The 16,794-nt window shown below is 39.7% G+C and overlaps 1 protein-coding gene across 15 annotated transcripts in view; it reads left to right on the top strand.

Annotated features, from left to right (window-relative positions):
• The window catches only part of NRXN3 (neurexin 3), a 1,789,915-nt gene that overhangs the window by 891,589 nt on the left and 881,532 nt on the right, over positions 1 to 16,794 (top strand). The gene's annotated exons all lie outside the window — the stretch shown is intronic.

The raw sequence follows: 16,794 nt of genomic DNA, 5'->3' as shown, positions 1-16,794 counted from the left end.
GATTGTTGGGAACAGACACCAACAGTATACACTTCAACTGTTCATTCACAACAGAATAATGAGAACCTTAGTACAATGTCTGATACATAGTGGGGATTCAATAAATATATTTGGGAAAAATGAATAAAAGCAAGACAGCTTAGGAGGTTGTTGCAATAGCTGGGGTATATGGCAAAGAAAGACATGACTGTAAGTGCTGAGGATTTTAGGGTTAGCCTCAAATTGAACAATATTTTATAAGTGGCAAACATTTAAGAAATCAGTTTCACTTCTAACTTTATAGGATTCAATTACTCCCTTTTAGCCTTAGCTTTTTGGGGGTTTTACAATTAAAGATTTTTTTAAGTCAAAAAAATCCCCTTATATTAAAATTTTTTTCTGTAGTTCAAATAGTATGTAGTGTATCAGTATAAGCCATATTTTTGGTATAATTTCCAATGGAATAGAATGTTATGGACTCTCTGGTTAAATTATAAGTGTGATGCTTTGGTTGCATAAGGCTGAGAACAAGTTCATTCCAAGTTCTCTCTCTCAGGGGGGAGAATCTTCTCCCTTGAATTTCTTGAATCTTCCCCCCGATTCAGGCAAAATCCCATGAGCTAAGTTCTGTTACCATGCCCAAGCTCTAAGCTTCTAGCTGGAATGACTCTCAGAGTGTTCTAACTCTTCCTATACTCACTATTCCTAAACTGAAATTCTTGAAGCATTCAAAACTGTTATTTCCTTGAGCTTGATATGTCTTTGACTTTTCATTTTATAAAAGACATATTCAGAACATTTAGAGTGTATAGTAACCTTCCTTGCAGTAGAAGAATCTTTGATACTTAAAAGGAAAATTACAGAATTTTGGTCAAAAAGTTCACGGAGCAAATGGCATGAAGTGTATCACTTTGCCTTTTCTTTCCCCTGTACTATTGGTGTGAGAATCGCCAAGGCTTCCGTAATCGTGCACCTGTGGGGCATTGCACCTGTGCGACATTCTAACACTGTCATTCAGAGTGTGTACATTAAAGCGTGGAGCTCTATTCCTCACTGCATAGTTGCTCATGGTTGACTAGGACTGTCTTTTCTAGAAAATGTTAGTATTGATGGGAAACCTCAAGTGTAGTGATATCAGGTACAATTCAGTGATGTTACATACCTGAGCTTGCTTCTCAAAAAGAAGCCCTGGAATTTTTTTTTTTTTTAAGACCAACATAAAGCAAGCAAACAAAAAAAGTAGAAAGATGTGTTGATGATAGGATTAAGATCAAATCATGATCATATGTTACCCTTGAAAAGGTAGGTACAAGGTCAGCTACTATTTATCTTTGTCTTAATCCGATGATTTTCTGGTTTCTTGGCTTACACTTTGTCAAGTGGCTAAAGCAGGACAACTCAAGGTTACTCAGATTCTTTTTGATTATGTTTTACCATTTGAGAAAGAAATCCTACCACTGTTTTGTAAATTGTTCAGATACTTATGTAAGAATGGGCTTCAGTGTTTGGGGGCTTAAGATAAAATTAGAAAATCATTTCTATGAATCAACTCTATTAAACTTTGTCACTTAAAATAATTTAGAATGAAAAGTGACAACAGGTGAATTTTGTAAAAGCCCAGCTTAATTTTAAAATTTTAAAGAAATTTCAGGGATGCAGAAATCACAGAAAATGTTAAACACCCTTATAATTGCCACTCCTATTAATAAGTTAATGCTTTGCCACATTTGCAGTACCCTGCACTTTCCTTTTCCCATTTCTTTTCTGAAGTTTTTATTAGTTAGTGAACACATACAAATACTATTTATGCTATCTTAATATGCGTAAAGTATAAAAATAATACAATGACTATTCATGTGCCTATCACACAACTTAAGAATTATAGATTTCTTTTTTGTTGTTGTTGTTGTTGTTGCAGTTTTTGGCTGGTGCTGAATTTGAACTCGCTACCTCCGGCATATGGGACTGGCGCCCTACTCCTTTGAGCCACAGGTGCCATCCATAGATTTCCTTTTTATAAAGAAAAAAATTATAATTACTGTGCACGTGTCAATTTAAGTTTTTCTTTGCCCCCCCCAAAAAAGTAGTATACAAAAGGAAATGCCGTATGTTTACATTTAAATGACTCTATTAAATTTTAAAATGTTTCCATTGCTCTTCAAGTTAGATGATACGGGTGATGATGTTTGCTAGAACGAGATTTGAGGACCTAACCATCGGATAATCCTCCTGTTCAGATCTGTGTTCCCTGTTTAGTCCTTCCAGCTTATTCCCGGGAAAGCACTCTTTCCTATACATGTTTTAAGTACTTACTGAGTCTGATTGTTTTAAGTCCTTATCAAGCATTGGTTCATATTCTTCCTAAGACTTAAGAAAACTCATCAATGTCTGGACCAGCACCATTCTTAGTGATACTGGTTTTAAGAATCATGTAGGCAGATTAATAGACTCTAGAAAAAAAAAAAAAAGAAACAGCAATCTGGTATGATTAAAAATATGGCCAAAAGTGTACAAGAGAAGTGTACACATCTTTGTACACTTTGTTGTTTTCTTTGTACCTTCTTTGTTGTCTTTACCGAAAGTCCAAGGACCAAGCTGAAATCATGACCACTGGTGGTGGCTCAGCATCAGTGTGAGACTGAACCGCAGGGACCCCTTACTTCCATTGCACAATTAAATCCAGTTGTCAGGTTTGACCAGGAGAAAGCTCTCCTTTTCCTGAAGAACTCTATAAGGAGCTACTTTGTGTGGGCAGGCAGGTGTTCATTTTCCAGAGTGTATAGAGCAAGGATCATCCATCATGATCAAATAGGGGTATTTCTTATCATTCTTCTCCAGTGAGAACAGCAGTAAAAATTCTGTCCATTATCCTGTTTTGGCTGCTGTGATTGAAATTCATCTTATAAACAGAAATGATAGTTTGAAGTTATTAAAAAAAATAAGAATTTTTCCATCTCTGTTTCTTATTTTATCCTCTATGTATAATTTCTGCAGACAGGTAACCAGTTCAACCATCTGTCACTTTGTTATAAAGGCCTGTGGTTGGTCTACTGCCTTCTGCCTTGGAGTTAAATGAAAGCTTCCTCTGGATGAGAATAATCTAAACCCACCAGATACTGTGGGGAGCTATAAGATATTTCTGTGTGATTGCCTTTTCTCTTGAGGAATATGGAGAATATAGTTTTCTTACTCTAATTCAAATATGTAGATTAATTATGTATGTATGAGGGCTGTATAAGGGCTCTGATGTAGCCATATCGTTAAAATAAAACAAAATAACTATTTCAAATATTGGACAATTTGGAAAACAAAATGCCTTCAGAGTTTATAATATTCATTCAGTACTTCGGTTAGCTAGATTTTTTTTTTGAACAAGGTCTTGGTCGTTGCCTGTGCTATAGCAGCGTCTTCTTGGTAGCTCTCTGCAACCCCACACTCCTGTGTTTGAGTGATCCTCCTACATTGGCATCCACGTGGCTGGGAGTATAGGTGCATGTCACCACAGCTGGCTAACTTTCTAGTTTTTTTTTTTTTCTTTTTGTAGAAAAAAGGTCTCACCATGTTATTCAGTCTGGTCTCAAACTCCTGACCTCAAGTGATCTTCCAGCCTTGACCTCCCAAAGTGCTAGGATTGCAGGTGTGAACTACTGAGTTTCAGTGATAGATCCATTTAAATGTTTCATTTTTAACCTAACGTTTAGTAAATTGCTGGTTTCAAGACAGTCTCCATATCCAGTTAGGAAAAATGATATTTAGGAAGCATATTGGCTATTGATTTGGGTACACGGCATCTCCTTCTGTATTAGTTCATGGGTGACTTTTGCACCATAAAAGCAACCAGCTAACCACCCATACACCCACCCACCCATCTACCCACTCAACTATCATTTTGGTTATATTTGGACATCACACACAATGCCCTTGCAAAAAGTTTATCCAGCACTCATGCAAGTGTAATTCATTTCAGCCTCTAGGGCTGATGCAAACTTCTAAAGGTTGTTTGTTGAAATGCACCAGGTGATTACTTTAAAGAATTATGTAATCCGAACAGGAAGATGAATCCACCTTATATGGAATTTTATTTCAAGGATTTGGTTCTGTATTATTGAAACTGGTAGACAATATAGAGAATAGTAAGTATATTAACAAAACTTAAATATTTTTGAATGTTTCCTAATTTTAGAGACAATGGGGGTTATTTCTATTGATTTTTATAATAATCTTTTAAGAATTGTCATTCTTTTTATAACAGTGAACAAAACTGAGATATGAGAATTAAGGTTTCTGGCCCACAGGCCACAAAGTTAGGAAGTAGGAGGCTAGAATTCAAATCCACATTTGTCTGTTAGAAGCCCATCTCCATAACCTCCCTGTCAGATTGACTTTTGTACAGCACAAAATTGAATTATGACCTTACCATCTTCCCAGAGAGGGCTCAATGTCCATAGAAGGTGTGAATGGCCAGGAATTCTGGTCATGACAATGCTGCTTGCTGTAAGAGGATATTTGGCAAACAGCATCACACAGATGGTGTACAACCCACACGTCTCTATTTATGTAGCGGCCCCAAGTGTTTGTGTTAACAGGTTTGGAAGATAATAAAAGAAGTTGTGTTTGTTCTTTCTTTGTGAGTCTGAAATTAATTTTTCCGCATAAATTTAAAAGGGGAATTTGTAAATGCAGTAGACACTGAGAGACTGTGATCCAAGAAAACATTTGTCTGTTCGTTTTAAAAACGCCTTCTATAAAAGCAGTTGTTTTTCCTTTTGCCCACTTGGTGGTGCTTTGGTCTCATAGGTTGATTATAATAGGCTGGATTTTTTTTTTTCTCTCTCTCTCTCTCTCTCTTTTTTTTTTTCCCATCTAGATGTTGGTCTAGGAAAAAGCCTGATTTGGCTGATTAAGAGCACTGTGCCAGTTGGGTTTGTTCAATTTGGGTTTTCTCCATCATTATCCCTGTTCATGACTAAGATAATTAAACTCATTTGAAAATTTCTGATATTCCTTTTTCAACTTTCTTGCAATAAGTTGTGTTCACACATTTTGGAAAAAAGCATCAGTAGTTGGAACAAGCTAAGTTATCTCATTTGCATATTATCTCAACCGGCTGCAATTGTAAGAAGTCTTTCTGTGGAGTGGGAAAAGTGATGGGAAGTGATGAAAACCATGGTCAACTGAGTTTGTCATTGGGTGTCCATATTAAGCATATTGGGTACTAAGATTATCTGGGATATATACACACAGCCCAACATGTGATTTCCTTCTTTATATCTTCTTATCAGTGGGGACAAAAAATATGGGACAATGATTTAAACACAGTGAAACCCAAGAATTCTAGGTTCAGATGGAAGCATTTGGATGGGAGAATAAATACTGTTAGTCCAAATCCAATAAAACCAATCATTCTACCGATAAATACTGAACTGATCCATTTCCATTACCAGCCAAGAACTTTATTTGTTGATGTGTCAACTAATAAACCCCTGCTATCAAGGAGTAATTTTCTGAGCTAACTTCACAACGTGAGATAGTAATGGGTAATATAAATAGAAAAGTTCTCCAAATGGCTTAGCTATAAAATAATATTTATCTAACTACTTCTGAATGTCTACTGGTGCTTACTATGTACTGAGCAGAGTACATTGTAGTATGTATATACTTAATTGATCAAGGAACCTACAGTTTGGGAAAGGTTAAGAGGTGGCTGAATGATAGCATATCTAAGGCACCAAAGGAGGTGGGGTGGCTTGAGAGAATGATTAACTGGCACTTAATTAAGATGGAACAACTAATAACAGAGGCAAATTGAGTCTGGAAAGATGATTTAGACTGGCAAGAGAAGAAAGGTCAGGAATAGGCGCAGGGGCAGGAATGTGAGAAAGCTTGAGCCCCATTATGAGTGTGGAGCACATAACATTCATGTGGGAAGGAGCCGGTACTTGGGGACATGAATACAGGACAGAACCAGGGACTTGGTGAGTACTAAGTTGAGTGTGAGCAATTTTCTAAAAGCTGTAGGAAAGACCTTGAAAAAGGTTCTCATTTGCTCCCCAAATAACTCTATATAAAGGTATGTTGTTCATCCCAACTTTACAGAAGGCTCCAGGAGAGCAGGTGTGTTGCCCCAGGAGACCATCTGGATCCAGACTCTGTATAGGTTGACCATTTATTACTGTCTTCCCCTTGTGGGATTAGATCTTGACGCCACTTTGGTGCTGTCCAGGGTCCTGAAGAATTGATCGCGCAAGAGCTGATGAGCTCCTCAGTTCAATTATTTGAAGATTGCCTGCTATTTTCAATACCCCCCTTCCCCAAACTGTGGAAAGAGAGATCTTGGAAGGGTTTAACTATGCCTATAACTATTTAACCTTTGCTAGGCATAGTTCCTTCAGAATTTTTCAAGAAGAAATTTATGGTAATGTTTTTTGACACTGACTCTGGCTCCCGCATTCTTTGCTTGTCTTACTGTATTTGAAGGTGATCAGGAAACATGGTGTATATGTGTGTGTTTGGGAGAGGGGAGGTAGCGGTGAAGATTTAGCTCAGGAGCTTTTATCTTTGCCTGAAATTCACTTACTACAAGTATGTACAGTCAAATTTGCAAGTCAGAAAGGGTTCTTAAATTGTTTTACAGCCCTTTACTGCTTGTGAATTCTCCCCAAATTAAACTGTTACTTTAAAGGAGGTCAACAATGTCTTACTGCCTGAATACAATAATGTCTTACAAAAAAACTCCTTAGATTGTGGCCTTTGTGAATTTATTCTATTCTTGGTGCATCTATCTCTGGTTTTCTTTGTTTTGTTGGCAGTATTTAAAGTAGCCAGTTTTAGCCTTATTTCTATGTGTACCCAAACTACTTACACAATGTTGGTATTTAGTACCTGCTAAAACAAAAACAAAGTCCCAGTAACAGCCCACTTTACTTTCTGTGGGTAGGCAATGTTCTCAAAGGGATTATTAACTTCTTCCAAAGATATTTTGTCTTTAAAATGCTGAGTGCATTTCTATTCACATTAGATTTTGCCAACCACCTTTTTGTTTACAAAATGCTAAATAAGGATCTTTGTTAAACTGGCTTTGCCTTCCCTGCCATCTCTTTAATAACTTAGTTACAGAATTTACCTATTTTTCCAAATTAACACTTTGTTGACCTCAAACCCATGACAATCTATAAGTAATCACCTTTCTAAAGTGAATGCTGGTTTTTTAACACGTTCACTCATACATAACTATTATTTTTACTGATACACAAAGCACAATATAAGATTTGTTAGTTTGTTCATCAACTACTTTTATAAAATTCCTGATGTGTGGTAGGTACTGTATTTGGTACTAGAGGTAAAATAGAAAACAAGACAAATGGGATTTTTAATATCTGGACATCTCAAAGGCTCTCAAATCAAAGGTTCCTCTTTGAGACTTTCTATGAAAATCCATTTTGTCAGGATTAGTGATCATTATCATCTAAAGTGGGCTGAGAAGTGAAAAAATCTCAATCAAGTATTGGGTTGCTGGACTTTTGCCACCCCTGCACCAGCTGTGAGAAACACAGTTCTCTTCACTTGTACCTGGACCCAGCTGTGGCCAATAATCTTTTCCTCAATTCTGCAAACCACAGCTGAGATAGGTAGCAGTGTTGAAGACTCCTCTAACAGATTAGGAGGTGTGGAAGGAAGGAAGCTGGTTGCCTACTAGCTATGGGTGCTCAGATAGAGAACCAATGGGTCTTGGTTCACCTTCATGGGTCCCTAGAGGGCTTCCTTCCAGTAAGAGGCTGGTTTGCTTTCATATCTGTAAGTATAACAAGGATTCTGAGTCCAAAACAAAGAGCAAAGCCCACCTCCCTAGTCTTTAGTTTTTAACCTAAGGTCTGACTCAGCCCAAGAAGATTACCATTTAGAATTATGACAGATTCTGTTTTCTGCCCAAAGAGGGGAGGGCATGACCTTGACCTGGGATCTTGGCTGCAGAAGCATATTTAAGCCCAATTGTCCAATATCCCAACATTGGTAAATGATACCCTATAGCAGTATGACATTTCCTTACGGTTCTCTTGGATTCTACCCAGGATATAAATTCTACCCAACCTTAAGATTTCTAGCCTCTATAGCATGAATGGCTGCCCTGTCTTCAGAATCTCGTTGGATCTTTATTCATTCCTCCTAAGGGGCACTCTCAGACCCTTCTCACTGTGCAGGTCTGAATGGGCAGTCTTCCTGGGCTGCTGGTGATTTCCCAAAGCTCCTAAAGCCAAAGAAGCATTCTGTGAAGTGGCAGGGCCTGAGCACAAACAGCTTTGTGCAGTTGGGAAGAAATACTTATTACACACCTGGGACCTCTGATTCCACACAGGCTCACTTATTTCTTATGCACCTGGGACAACTTTATCCATACCGCTGGCTCAATCTGTTTTTGTTTTGGCATACATTTCTTTATCCTTAAAATCTGCCTCAAGTCCTAGGCCCTTTCATTTCAGTGACACCTTCTCTAGGCTCACAAAAGCATCTTGTACAAGGGAAATAGTTTTATATTTAAGAAACCACTTAAAATACATAGTAAACTTAAAAATAAATTCAACAAACACTTTTATTTACTTATGTTATGCCAAAAGTGTGTTAGATGCAGGGACTAGGACAGTGAAAATGATAGCTGTAATATCAGCTCTAGTAGAGCCTGCGATTGATGGAGGTCACAGGCATTAAATAAATAGCTGCAAGAGATCACAGGCATTAAATAAATAGCTGCAAGAGTGATGAAAATTACAAAATACGAGATGCAAGGTGCTATGGGTACAGCAACAGGATTTAACCTGATAATGGGGGATTTGGAGAGTTTTGTGTAACTGTCTAATCGAATGACCCTGAGTAAGTGATTTACCTTTTCTATAATTAATAGCATTTCTTCCTATTCTCCAAGCCCTGCCTACTTTAGCCAAGGTTCCTGGGTCTCCCTGTGAACTATAATGGCAAGGGACAATGTTGCCTGTAGCAGTAAGCCTGGCTGTGGAGAGCAAACACGTGGAGTGAGTGACAGAGGAGGCATAGAATTGATTCCAGAACATCAAGCCCATTTGGCATAGAGAATGAGGAAAAGGCTTTTAGGCAGACAGTAAACCTCATGATAGACATTCTGTCTGTCTTGTTCATTATTATAGGCCTAGCATTTGGCACATTGACCGTCAAATATTGGTGGAATTAATGGAATGATGACAGTTCTCACAAGTTACCCCTTATGGTTAATGCTGAGCACTTTGGGGACTGGACCGAGTAGATGACTCTACAGAAAGGCTAAATCATGAATTGAGTGGGCCAGATTTGGATGTTGTCCCCTATTATGGATCACCTCATGGACCACCCATGGTTTATGTTCATCCACTCATTCCTGCAAGAACTTTTCCAGCCCTGACAAGCATCTGGTCCTGTTCGTGATTCAAGGGTGTGGTTGGGGGTCCAGCCAAAGATAAAATAGCTCCATCCACTGATAAATACTCATCCTGGATGGAAACTGTCTTGCCTCACTGCCCCTCTGCCATGGTGTTCCATCTCCTCCCTTCCTCCTCCTCAGGCCACTGTCCACTTTACATGTCAGACCCCCTCATGGGGCACTGCTAGTCCTTCCTATAGGCTGTGAAGTTAGGAGTTTTATTTGAGTGACTTTGAGGGGAGATGGGATAAGTCACTTTAGACAAGAAATATTCAGGTGCCACCTGGGACTAGGGTCAGCCACAATACTTCAAAGTTTATTGAAGCAAATTTTTGCATAGGTTGGGGTAGCTTAGATGCCCTGTGCCATGTGCATAATGAGAGATAATATTTGCATGGAAGATTGTCTGCCAGCAGTGAGCAAAGACTCTGGGGATTCAATGATGGTCTGCAGAGAGAAGATATATGGAGCTGAAACTGCTCTCCATAGAGGCACTTGAGAACCAGTGTGTGGGTGGGCATTGCCTCCCAATATCTGGTAAGACTAGTTTTGCACCATGCACTACAAATCTGTGTATGTTCTTTCATGACAAAGAACTGAGAAAACAATCAGGAAACAAAGGGAACCCATTAGTGAGCCTATAGTAGGCACCTCTTATAGGAAAAGAGTTTGATAAAGACAGAAAATTAGAGGTAAAATAAAAACAATATGAAAAACAACCAGAGGAAGCTTTGATGGGAAAACTGGGTTTTTCTCTGACACTTTCCCTCACCTGTTCATAGTCATCTCTTTTTGCATCGGAGGAAATGATTGCTCAATTTTCTAGTACCCTAGAGGACTTCATTTTCATCCTTCTGACAATTTCACTTTATAATCCTTTTATACTAATTCACTTTATAGCTATAGGATTATGGGTTCTCCTGAACAGTGTTTTATTCATTTTCCTATCTCTCACTCTCCTTTACAAAGAGCAGGCCCCTAATAAATGCATGCAGAATGAAAAAGTGAATCAATAATTAATATGCAGTAAATAAAGTAATTCTGGCTTCTCTGATTTTTCTTACCTCTTCCCTATATTGTTTTTTTTTTTTAAAGTACCATGAACCTACTTGCTAGTGTCACAATATTTGCCTCTAAGAGAATAAATTTTCTTTTTAGGAATAAAAATTATCTTTCTCTAAATTAAGAGTGGGAAAAAATAAGTATCCAGGTGCTTCCAGGCTACTACTGGGCATTCCTACCTGGGCTCTCAAAAATTACAGGTGCTGATCAGACACCTGTTTTCCCATCTTTTCTCTACTTAACAGTTTTATTTATCCTTCAAGACTAGTTTAATTTTTATCTCCTTAATCAAGAAAGGTTTTCTCTGTTTACCAGAACTGGGAAAATAGTTCTATTTTCAGATGCCAATTACAACTCACTGCTGTTCTCATCCATCAGCACAGATGTTTCAGGGGAGCACTTTGGAGAGAACGGCCCTGGGGCAAGTCTTCCCTCAGTGCCTTGACTCTTCCCTCAAGGGTCAGTGCCCTTTGACCCCGTGCTTCCTCACAGTAATGGTAAACTCGTGATGGGATGTCTGGTCTAGAGGGTGAGATGCCTGCTCCAATACCTGGTGCTTATTGAGGGCTTAATTATAGGCTCTTATTATTTGTACGCAGCTCACTCTCTTGATTGTAAGTTCAAGAATTATGTATCTTTTCAAATAACCTGACATCTGACTTACTTGCTTTCAGTGGGAGAGACAGATAGTCAATAAGTAAATAAACATACATCACGTAACGACAGGTGGGGTAAGTGCCAGGAAGACAAATACAGCCAGGTAAGGAGAGCAAGAACAGGACCAGGCATAAGGTGGTTGGGGAAGACTTGTGGGAGGAAAGGGTGTTTGAATAGAGGTTCAGTGAGGTGAGGGGTACTTGTGCATGGTTGGAAGCAGTGCCTTTGCTGGGTACAGGCAAGGAAGTCCAGAGAGGTGTGGAAGATTCAGAGCATCCCAGCAACACAGAGGCCAATGGAGTAGAGTTTGACAAAGGGGGAAAGTAATCCCCAGTGGCAAATGCAGCTGAGAGAGTGGGGAGGACATCTGCAGAGAAAGCCTCCTGGTCTGAGAGGTGAGGGGTCCCCTTAGTCAGAGAGCAAGATTAGTGTCAGTAGAGTGGTGAGACCAGCAGATCCAGGGATGCATGAGTGAAGCTGACACTGGGCGCTGCCCGGAGAGTGAAGTGGGTTGAAGGGGGGATTGTAGTTTAATCTGAAAGACTCAAATATCCATCAGGTGGAAGGAAAAGACAGAAGTTGAAAATTTAGGAGAGAGATAGTGACCAATGGAGCATAGTTTGGAGGAGGTAGGAGCTGATGAAAGCAAATGTAAGCAGATGGGTTGGTCTTTTTTTTCTCTTTATTTTTTCTTTCATCACAGATACTTTTCATTTTATCTTATATTTTTATTGGAAAACATTAACAGGGTGTAAATGTTTAGGTTATCTGGCTTGAGTCTGGCTCTGGGCTATACAGTGTGCCCATCGCCTGAATGGTATTTGTTCATTGTACCTGTTAAATGGGTTTTTGCCCCTCTCCTCCCCCTGCCCGATTTCCAATGACTTTACACTCTACCCTCTGTGCCTATTGGCTAGTTCCAATTCATTCATTTTATCAAAAAGATGAGAAGGATGAAAGATGAAAAGAGGAGGAATACCACATGCAGGGGAGGGAACAATTGGGTATGGGTAAGGCTGGGGATGGCTTCCCAGTCTCTGATGGAATGTATGGCACATTTTCTGCTGTAATTGAGGAGGAAGGTTGCTGAGTTTGAGTAGAGTGGTGGAGGTTTGAGTTAGGACAAATAGGAGACGACACCCATCAAGGAGCATTCACAAAAAACAGTCTGTTCCTTGTTTGCTTGGCTGAAGTCAACCATTCATTCCATTTAGTACATGAAGACATTTCCATAAAACAAGTCCTAACCACTTTCTCTATATTTAACGTTTTTTTCGTATTAATATATCAATGAACCAATATCTCTTTTAAAAATGTTTTGAGAAAAGGGCCAAGGAAGGGGAAGGGAGTGGGGAAGCTAGGGTGGAGGGAGGGTAATGGGTGGGGCCACACCTATGGTGCATCTTAGAATGGGTGCAGGCAAAACTTACTAAAGGCTGAATACAAATGTCTACATACAATAACTAAGAAAATGCCATGAAGGCTACGTTGAACAGTTTGATGAGAATATTTCAGATTGTATATGAAGCCAGCACATTGTACCCGTTGATTGCACTAATGTACACAGCTATGATTTCACAATAAAAATAAATTCAGATTCTACCCTATCCCTCAAAATCTAGCTTCACTGTCACTTCTTCAATAAAGCCTACTCTAAAAAAAACAAAAAACAAAAAACAAAAAACACCCCCAGAAATCAGATAAGCAGCTGTGGGGGTGATGGAAATATTCTACTCTCGATCATGGTGGTGCTTTTGTAACTGTGTATGTTTTTCTAAACTTATCAAACTGGTTATATGAAAAGGATAAATTGCACTGTACTATACCTCTATAAACCTGAATTTTGAAAGCTGAAAGACTTGAAAGTGCTCATACTGTACTTTCTATACATAGTGGGGGTGCCAAAAAAGAGTGTACACATTTTAAGTGATGTTATCTATGTATCACTTTTTGTTTTCTGTAATCAGAAGTGTCTGGATGCTTATGGGTAATCACTTAGAGCCCCACTTGTAATTGCACAAATCAAATGTGCCTTGTATTCTTCTTTTGTTATGAGTTTATATTGAGTATTGCAATTTTAATACAGTATTTTCCTTTCTTAAAAATGTGAAAAAAAAGTTTTTTAAAGAGGTACACTACCTGTTCTCTCATAAATCTCTCCCACCCTCCACCCCCGTCTCTCTCTGTCTTATGCATGCGCACACATGTACACACATCAATCTGAATGTAATGGTGACTACTATAACTTTTTTTTTTTTTATTAAATCATAGCTGTGTACAATAATGCAATCATGGGGCACCATACACTGGTTTTATAGACCATTTGACACATTTTCATCACACTGGTTAACATAGCCTTCCTGGCATTTTCTTAATTATTGTGTTAAGATATTTATATTCTACATTTACTAAGTTTCACATGTACCCTTGTAAGATGCACCGCAGGTGTAATCCCACCAATCAGCCTCCCTCCGCCCAACCTCCTGCCTCCCTCCCCTAGCTCTCCCCCTTCCCCCTATTCTTAGGTTATAACTGGGTTATAACTTTCATGTGAAAACCATCCTGCCCCCCCACAGGCAACAATTGGAAAAGGAAAATCACACCTTCCTACAACCACACTTCCAGGGCACCACTTGAATAGTCCTCGGGTGATTGGCTCAGTTCAAAAGTTCCAAATCAATTGTCTCAGTCAGCACCTGTCTCAGGTGGGAGAGTTTAAAAGATCTCTGGCAACTGGATCGCAGGGGTCTGGTGACAACACAGATATGACTTGCTCTGGTGCTCCGTGAAGTCAGGAGGATCCACCCAGCAAATAGTTTAGTCTAGGAAGGTTGATGCCTCCTTCCCCACCTTGCACCTCTGTCACACCCAGTCACTGATAGCCCCATAGGGCTGTGACCCAGTTGCCTCTAGTGAACAGATACTCCAGGGGTTTGCACCTGCCTGAATCACAATGAAATCTATATCTGCTCAGCCTGGCCACTGCGCTCTGCCTCTATCCAGCAGGGGGAGGTGAGGCCTGACAACCTAGGGTGCTTGATGGGGGCTGGGGGGTGTTCACTCAGTTCTTGCCCTGCCCCTGATTCATGTTACTGACAGAACAGAAAAGAACAACTTTGTAGGAATTTGTTTCTGTCCCTGCTAAATTACCCTGAGAGTGGAGAGGAGTGCTGAGAGCTCAGAATTGTAGGTAGAGAATATATACAGTTTTATACAGTTTTATGCCTGGCAGGAGAATGCCGTGGCACCCTATTAGGGGAGGTAGGTCCAGTTTTTGGAGGGTCTCTCCCGTGGAGTGTGGTGGAAGGACCTTTGAACTTTGCTCATTTGTTTGTGTGGCACTCTGAGCCATTCTCAAGAGGGAGGGGACTCCTGTCCACTTGGTGATGGATTTTGTACCTTTTGTTTGTATCCTTGGGGTTGCAGCTTTCCTCAGCGGGGTTGATGTGCGTTCTTCAATCTTCTCTCTTGGTGCAGCTCTAATCCATCAGGTTACTTGCTAAATTTCTGTCCTTTAACTCTCCTTCTGGACGGGAGCCTCTGTGTAAAGCTGGCTTCAGTCAGTCATCTTGTCTCCTCCCCCCGACTACTCTAACTTTCCCTTAATTCTGGGAAATTTTTTTTTTCTCTCAATATGAGTTTCATTTTGGGTATGTGATTTTTGCAGAGTACTATTTAATTATTCAATGTTTAGATTTAGGTAATATCACAGTGCAGTTGATTCCATCCACAGAAGGTGTAGCTGACTTTTGTGGACTATGCTCATTGTGATCCAGGGACTATACTAGGCACTCAATATCTATGTTATGCCCTTGAGAATCATACTGTAAGTCGGCATATGGGGAAACTGAAGTTCAGTGATATTAAAGAATTTGCTCAGGGTCATGCAGCTTGAAAAAGTAAATTTTGAAGTTGGAAGTGCAAGTTCAGGACCCTGAGCCCCACCATGTTGCTCAGCCACAGCAAGCGGCTAAAGAACAATACTCTCGAGTTCTCATACTAAAGATGCTCTTCAGCTCATGCTGGCTTGAATTTCCTGTGCAGTGAAGGGAGAGGAGAAAGTGCATTTTAATAAGCTTCAATTAAATTAATTTCATTTTACTCCTTTTGATGTATGGTCTCTTCAAAAAATCTAATTCTACTGATGTTTATTAAGTGCCTCTATTCACTTAGAAAGTGCCAGGCACTTCAGGGGATCTGTGGATGAGCACGACTCAGGCCTGCTTCAAGAGCTCACAATCCAGTGGAGAGGATGGGAGTGTACAGTTTGCTCTTATGTGAGATTGAATGTGATAAGCACCATGAAAGTGGCACAAACAATGGGTTCTTAATTCAGAAATGCAAGGTTATATGAATAATTAGAAAATTGGCCCCGTAGAACCTAAACACCAGAAGCATAACACAGTGGAACTCTTAATAAGAGGTCTTTGTTTTAAACCTGATCATCCATTTGTTCGAATCTATGCCATGTAATGATGGTGGTGAAATCATCGGTCAGCCCACTTTGTGCCACAGACATGGGTGATTCAAGACTCACAAAAAAAGGCAGCGAGGTTACAATAATCTCAGTGGTGGGGGTGCCCCACACCTGTTCTTGGTTCTTTGTATGTTTGGGCAGGCAACAGCTGTGTGAGACATTGAACGATGATTGTATAAAAACATATGTCTTGTGAAATTGTTGGTTTTTATCCTTTTAGGATGCTTTTCTATAATTAAAGAACTTGAACTCCAGAAAACCATGAACCCAGAATAGGTCAAGTTCTAAATATCCTGGCTAAAGGATCTTTTAATACATTTTGCAGGGATTTTAAGTAGGGCAATAGATATTACCATGCAATTCCCCTTCAGGTTTATTGCTAGCTTTTGGAAGAAAGGAATCAGCAGTAACAAACATGAATTAGCTCATACAATGTACCCTGTGCAAATGGGAATTTAAATGTGTCCTAATTTTTTCCTTATTACTCTCACTGGTGTGTGTGTGTGAGGTTCTTATGTGTGTAATAGTCACCTCGAAAATACACATCTGAAATAAACATTGCTTCTGTCTTCTAAGATTTTATATTTAAATAGAAAGGTTGGGGGGGATGGTCCACTGATAGGCTGGGAACAAGACTTTTAGTGCCATATTATTGGGAATACAGCCTAAATGCATTCCATTCTATTCTCCACCGCCATGTGGACACTTGCCTTGTTTTTGAGAGAACGCCCTTGCATTTCCTTGGCAGCACTCTCCTGATGGCATTAGGCTGTGCCTCACTAATACTGCCTCGCTGCAGCAGTATTTGGGTGTGGTTTTGATGAGGTGATGGATGACTCTTTCCTCTTTGGCTGCTTGGGGCCAAAACATAGAAGTACTGGGTAAAGGTGACAAATCTTCTCGAACAGCACTGTGCATTGCAAATGGGGTTTCAGCCACCATGCCTTCATTAGCCATAATCAGATCCACATTACTTCAGATTAGGTAATCAGTTATTTATACGAGAGCAAAGAAAGGGTAGAGGCCTTTTGAACAACTGTCAAGGACATAAAGTCCATTTGTAAAGGAAAAATAGTGGCATCCCAGTTGCCGAGAATCAATAGGGAAGGAAATAAAGCTGGCATGTGTTTCTGGGCACCTCTTCTGCTAAGCACTGGGTTGATGGAGAGTGGTGGGTGGCTCTGGCGTCCTTGGG

This window comes from Nycticebus coucang, chromosome 9 (assembly GCF_027406575.1).
Source record: "Nycticebus coucang isolate mNycCou1 chromosome 9, mNycCou1.pri, whole genome shotgun sequence".
In the NCBI taxonomy this organism is placed as follows: Eukaryota; Metazoa; Chordata; class Mammalia; order Primates; family Lorisidae; genus Nycticebus; species Nycticebus coucang.
Note: the sequence above shows the minus strand (reverse complement) of the source record. Positions and strands in the feature narration are given on the sequence as shown.